This window comes from Rhamphochromis longiceps, linkage group LG13, assembly GCF_057381845.1.
Source record: "Rhamphochromis longiceps isolate RC_006_pf linkage group LG13, R_longiceps_female_GT1.1, whole genome shotgun sequence".
Classification (NCBI taxonomy): domain Eukaryota; kingdom Metazoa; phylum Chordata; class Actinopteri; order Cichliformes; family Cichlidae; genus Rhamphochromis; species Rhamphochromis longiceps.
In genome coordinates, this window is record NC_140569.1 from 6,224,045 (window position 1) to 6,230,910 (window position 6,866).

Sequence of the window (6,866 nt, forward strand, 5' to 3'; positions counted from 1 at the left end):
ACCAAAGTTGCAAACTCCAGAACAGATTCAAGTGGAACAGAACACAAAGTCAACAGCACAAAGTTGGGTTCTTGGAAAACTTTGTGATATCATGCTGTCTGTGCAGATGCTTGCGAGTAGAAGTAATGTCCATATCGTCACTGTAGACCAGTGGTCTCCAACCTTTTTTGTGCCACGGACCGGTTTATGCCCGACAATATTTTTACGGACCGGCCTTTAAGGTGTCGCGGATAAATACAACAAAATAAAACTAGTACCGGTACCGAAAAAAAGAAGATTTATTCATAACACACGTGAAAAGACCCAGGAAAACTGAGTTAACGATAAAAACGCTAACAAAATAACGCTAAAAGCCAATAAAAACCCTGAAAACCATACATTTCACACCTGAGCCTCAACTTTCGCAGCCCGGTACCAAACGACTCACGGACCGGTACTGGTCCGAGGCCCGGGGGTTGGGGACCGCTGCTGTAGACAACTCCACCATTTTCCTACTCCAGCACAGAAACTGAAATCAGCTTTGTAGCGCAAGTGCTTAATGAGTAAAAAAACATATTTATTTGATGAGTAAAAGTAACAACAAATGTAACTGTAATCTAATTACTGAATTTAGTATAGTAACAAACTGCATTACTCTTTTACAGAAAAATGTAATGTGATTATGTTATTAATGTGTAACGCATTATACCCAACACTCTTTTGCTTTATTGATATAATTTGCTTGTGTTTCATGTGCTTTGTGCTCTCGTCTTTATTTGTCATCCTATATGAGTGGATTCTTTCTACAATCAGTCCCATGTGTATATTCTTGTCTTTCCCTTTGTCAAGATGTTATTTTCTGCTTCCATGTCTTCCCAGTGTCTCTATTGCTCCCATTTGCACTTTTTCAGTCCCCGCTTTGTCTTCATTTTTGTACTTTATTACGACTGATGCAAAGTCAAATTATGACAAAGGCTCATTTTTTGTTATTTTTATCCGCCTTGGTGTCCCGCATTCAAATCTCTCCTGATCCCTGACAAATCGAGATAAAATGATTAGAGTGCTACATTCTCCTTAGCAATGATGCTCTCATTTTGTCAATCAGTACATTCCTTTCCATTAGTTTTTTCCTTCTCAAAAATTGCAAATTCAATCTCTCCTGCCAGCTGCACATTTATTAAGTAATTCATGAAATATTTAAAGTTCATGAAAATCTACCTGATTAAAAAGATCTTTTTTTTTGTTCCATTTTTAAAGTTCAATAAATCCACTATTTTTCTATATTCAGTGTGTAATCGTTTTAAATAACCATGCTCTCAGTCTTGATTAAAATAAATGAAGCTTATGCGTTAGTTCAATAAGGAAGATCTATATTCACTCTTCTCTCTGCATTCCTGGGTGTTCAGGCTGTGAGTCTATTTCTTATATCACTTCCGCTTTGCCAACTTTATTCTTTATTCTTTAGTCATCACTCCAGTCCAATCATTTTCTTGTTCACCTTCTGCGACCCAATTAGCCTTTGTCCAGTGTGCTTTAAATCTCATTGCTCTTCTGCCATTTTGCTTTTCAGACTCTCATTTATAGGAACTCTGTCCTCACTATCTCTGCCTCATCCTGGCCAGATAGAGATCCTCATCCAAATCTCCACCTGCTTCATCTCTGCTACCATCAGCATCTAAACTCAAGGGTCTCTGTCCTGCTTCCTACCACCATTGTGCTCTCCACTCTGCTGTACAGCTTGCCAAACAGCTTTTTACTCAAACTTTATATTTCCATAAATTATGTTTAGTTCCTTCCTTCTTGAACTGATTTTGTTTTGTTGCCAAATTGTTTGATTAACAAAGTAGTAATATGTTTACATCACATGAAGAAATCATTTTTATGCTCATTAAATGATTCATTCTTTTTTGTTGAATATAAATCAAAGAAAACTTTGATGAGTTAAATTCGTTCACGGCAATCCAATGAGAATGAGGTCCATCAAACCAACGGCTCTGATAGCGTCATGTATTGCGCATGCTCCACGCCCACCGGATGCGGAAAGGTCCGTTGAGAAGTTAACGAGCGCACGTGGAGTTACTTCTTTGGCATACCTGATAGTGAGGTAAGTAATATTTCTTGATATATTTATTTAGGTTAGTGGAGTGAGAGATAAATACTATTAGTTAAAATTTTTTACCTGTGTAGTGTGGAGATTTAGAGGAGTTTTATATATAGCAGGGAGGTTGTAGACCCAAGCATTTTTCAAATGTAAGTCGGTGAATTTAATGTTTTTTTAAAAACTTAACCGGAGTCGCTAATTGTTGCAACAGAGCAAAAACTGATGAGGTTATTTTGGTAAGTTCGGTTTTTTTTTTGTTTCTGTCGACTTTGAATGAGGTTTGTTTCATGGTTATCTGCGTTGGTAGGACTGTTTTTCTTCTCTGGAGTTAGCTAACTTTGAAGAGCGGGAAAGCCGCGTAGAGCCGTTACGTCTTCGCATATAGCTCCGTGAATGACAGGTTACTTTCTGCTTAACCGGAGTTGGTGATTGTTGGTAGTAGTGGTAAGACTGACCGACATGGTTTTGGTGATTTTATGAGTGTTTTATGATGCTCTATCTAAAATTTGTTTTTGTCAGTGGAGTTTAGTCGCGGGCAACCGCATTAACTGGATTGATGAAAGGTTTAATTCAACTAAACCAGCGTTTAGGGGAGTTAATAACAAGGAGTAAGATAAAATCTGTCACAATAATTGCATGTGCATTTTCTTTTTTTGTAATATATTCACTTAGTTTTCGAATTCAGAATGATTTAGGTGGATAATTGTTCGGGTTATAGTTTCTCTGGTGCTCTGCATTAAGGCTGACTAACGGTGCGTTCACACCGAACGCGATAGACGCCCCTAGCTGATCGCGTGCACATTTGCACCTCGAAGCGCGTCCAGCATGAACTGGTCGAGCTTTATATGCAATTTTCACGCGTATGAAGAAGAGATCTGGGAGGAAGTAGTGCCAGACGGTATGTTATTAAAATGGCAGCTGTCAATCTAGCGTTTGAAGAAAGAGTCTCCCTTCTCTATTTGCTGTGGAGAGCAGAGCAGTGCCTAAAGGACGTCCTCACCGTACCTGGGTCCATCAGGTCTTCCACAAGCGTGAGCAGTTTGGTGAGTTTCACCACTTGCTCCAGAAGCTCCGTCTGGATGACGGCCGCTTTCAGCTGTACCACCTTCTGTCCCTTGCCGAGTTTGAGGAGCTGCTGTCCCGCAGATTTTACCAGCTGGAGCGGTAGACGTGATAAGCGCGAATGCACAAAATGCACCACACAAACTGCAGCGCGTATTTTACTTCGCGCTTCAAAGGCGTCAGTCGTGTGAAGTAGGCAGAAAAGCGTTTTCTCAATGCAAATCTGCTTCCGAAGTTTAGCTGGACCTCCAGTCACGCTTCATCGTGCTCCTCCATTGACTTTACATGTAAACCTGAAGCTCTGGTCGCGTCTATCGCGTTCGGTGTGTACGCACCGTAACAGTCTTCACATTTCACAGTATGTAGATATTAACACAAATTTGTCAGAGTAATAACTTTGTTTTAATTAATTTCTCTCCCCAGAAATACATCACAAAATAAAGCCACATTCCCATGCTCTGAGATTCTTATGCACCTCCTCAACAATACATGGTAAGTTCATGTTTGCCTTATTATTATTATTATTATGTTATTTATTTTTTTTGGATGATGCAGAAGTTTAATCTCCTTGACGTTTTCTAATGCATATTTCATTTTTTATCAGTGACGTGTATGTGGCAGTGCAAGCATTGTGTTACCAGAGAGAGCAGCAGGTACAAATTACTTCAACATTATAAACTACATCATCATTACGGAATAGGTCAACATTATCTGTGCATATATGTTAATAGTCCGTGCACATTTAAGACTTGGAGTGGACTGAACACTCATGTCTATAAAGCTCATTCATCTCAGTTTACACAGACAGCTTCAAGTTCAGTAACTTTTAAATGTGAGTTATGTGACTGCAGTGACGTCTTCTCTGAGAGAGATTTTTTTGTCCATATTGGAACACATCTGCGAAGTAACGAGACAGTTAGTTGTGTGTTTCTTGGTTGCCCTTTCAAGACAAATATTTACAATACATTTTATACACACAAGAGGAAGCATCATCCACACACACTTAAAGATTTTAAAGACAGGGTAGTTACACGTGTGGACCCAGTTCAAGTGATAGAGTCCTCTGATAACGTAAGGGCTAGCTGTTCTGAAGATGTATCCTATGGTGAATTTGAAAGTGAGTCAGTGACAGAATGTGATAATAGTGCTGTTGAAAATCAGCCCGAACTAATTGAACGGAAATTAGCAGTAATATTGTTGAAATTGGAACACATATTTCATGTTCCAGCAAAAGGATTAGATGAGTTCTTAGAGGAGTTAGTTTTTCTGTTGAGTTCAGCTAGTGTACCTCTGACAAAGCGTACAATTAGAGAAATTTTTAAGAGCCTTAACCTCCATATTAGTCAGGCTGTTATTGAAGAGCTTGCAAATTCTGTATGTGTTTCTAACCCTGTGGCTAAAATATTGGGAAAGTGTGGCCCTCTTGCCACTCCTTATAAAAGAAAACTATACTACATACAAAATTTTAGGGTTGTAGAGCCTGTTTAGTATTTTTTATCGATAGACCAAAGGAAGTCATTTCAGTATAAACGCTATATAAGAACCAGTCTATTTACCATGTGGCCTTTTGGACTCTTCCAAACTAAGTATTCCTTTTTCAAACTGCTGCCTAAAAGCTAAATATTGTCATTATGGATTCCCTTTTTTCTTAGGATGACACAATACATACAAGATGAGCATGCATCCTGAAGTCCTTGTGTGTCTACCTGAATGAAGACCATGAGAAACTTGTGAAGGAATATACGGTCAGTTACATTCACAAGTTGTTCTGTGTTATGTAATTTGCTCCAGGAGTTATGGGTAATTTCAATATATGAAATGGTAAAATGTGACACCACGTGTGAATAAAAGATATTGCAATTGGTCCTTGTTTTGTTTCATGTCAAATTTCTGAGGTGTGAAACCAGAGACATAGAATTTAGTAAATATATCAGCATATTCACGCTGATTGCTGAATTCCTTTATTTTTTTCATATCTAGACTCAAACAAATGTATTATTGTATTTTACGTCACAGAACACTGAGGCCAACACTGAAGCCATGGAACAAACTGTGATGGGAGTGTATGTCATACATCAGGAGGGTGCGGAGCCTGGAGATGACCCAGGGAACATCGGTGTCCTGATTGAAGGCGTGGAGGTTCTCACTGGTTTGAGGAGCATTGCAATTGCTTGTGCTCTGTTATTTGGACTGATATACTGTCTGAACCTAAGCTACCCACCGGAGCTCAAATGCACTTTTGAAGTCTTGCAAAAGATTATCATGAAGCTGGATGGACAGAGGTTGTCATCCAAGGCACAGTTTCTAAAAAACAAGCTAATGGGGTGAATGAGCTTGAAACAGACTCAGGCAAGCCAGATATTTTTTTTTCAAAGTTTTTGCAATGCAAATATGTGTTTACTGTTTTAAAGTTTAAAATTGTAAGTTATAAAATGTTCATATAAACTATGTGGTTTGCTCTGCGGCTATTATACAAAGATTGTTTGTTCATAACTTAAAGTCTTATACAGTTTAAGTGTAAACACTGATTTTTGCCAGATGGCAATTGTTACAAAGGCAAATGCACACTGGTTTTCACAAATTGTTTGAGTGGAGCAGTTATACTCAAAATTGAATGTTTTCTCCACACGTTAAATAGCATAAAGTCACTATTAATGGATACAGCCTGATTAAATGGAGGACTAATGTATGCAAGCAACATAGTAATGTTGAATGTTATGTCTGAGCTTTAAATTGTGTTAAAATTCATATTGTTGTTTGCAATGCATATTTTACTACATTTTACGAAAGTTGCTTTGGGGATAATATTTTTTGTCTGCAAACTATTCAACAGACTTATTTCATTTTTATTATTAGGGTTAGGGTTATTTTATTGTATTTTTTCTTTCAGTCAGCATGTCTTGATCTGGAAGTTCTGTGGTCTTAGTATGAGATGGTTAAAGGGGAGAAAGCTAGGCTGAACTGGGATCCTGCCAACTGTTTTAAGAATGTTCAAGCAAAATAAAAGATGGTTTTGCAAGTTATCATTTATGTATGTTTCATTAATTTAATTAAAAGTAATGTTTACATAAGCAATACAAACACTAACTGAAACATGATTGGTGTAAGTACTACAGACATAAATTACATTTGTTCATTCAACAAGATTAACATTGGTGTAACAAACAAATATTTTACTAGTTCATGTAACAAGACTGACTTTTGATGTGCCAAGGTGTTTAAACAATATAACATGAATTTAAATTAATTAGACTAACTTGGTACAAACATGTTAACTGAATAAAAATCAAATTAACTGAATGTTAATGTTTAAATTATGTTACACTTACAAACATATTTAGTGTTGAAACAACACAATCAAGATGGATTGATATAACATGATTTGTTTAGATGGAATATAGGTGGCAAGATGAAATTAAGTTCATCCAATGAATTATTTTTTTGAGTGTACCACCAGGGTCAGCAAATCATTGTTGTGGCAGTTCTACAATGTCATTTAGCTGCCTCTCCAGTAAATTGGCTAGACCGCCTCTCCACCATCTTGAAATGTTAGTGACAGTAGTCCTTGTTCTCCTCTGGAGATTGAGCCCAGGGGAGCATGCATACAGGTAGCAATTTGCTTGCTGCACATCGCTTTGGAGCTGACGGTTGGTCGTTAGACGATCCAAGCTCCCTAGGCTTTGGTTGCCCACCGGGTACTCTGTCATATGTCAATCAACAGTAT

The 6,866-nt window shown here is 37.8% G+C and overlaps 1 long non-coding RNA gene across 1 annotated transcript; it reads left to right on the plus strand.

The window, feature by feature from the left end:
- The first annotated feature begins 1,949 nt into the window (after positions 1 to 1,949).
- Positions 1,950 to 6,143, plus strand: LOC146655278 (uncharacterized). The gene is made up of 5 exons (XR_014914399.1): positions 1,950 to 2,083; positions 3,566 to 3,634; positions 3,747 to 3,795; positions 4,795 to 4,887; positions 5,159 to 6,143. It is a non-coding gene; the product is annotated as an uncharacterized LOC146655278 (long non-coding RNA).
- The last annotated feature ends 723 nt before the right edge of the window (positions 6,144 to 6,866 follow it).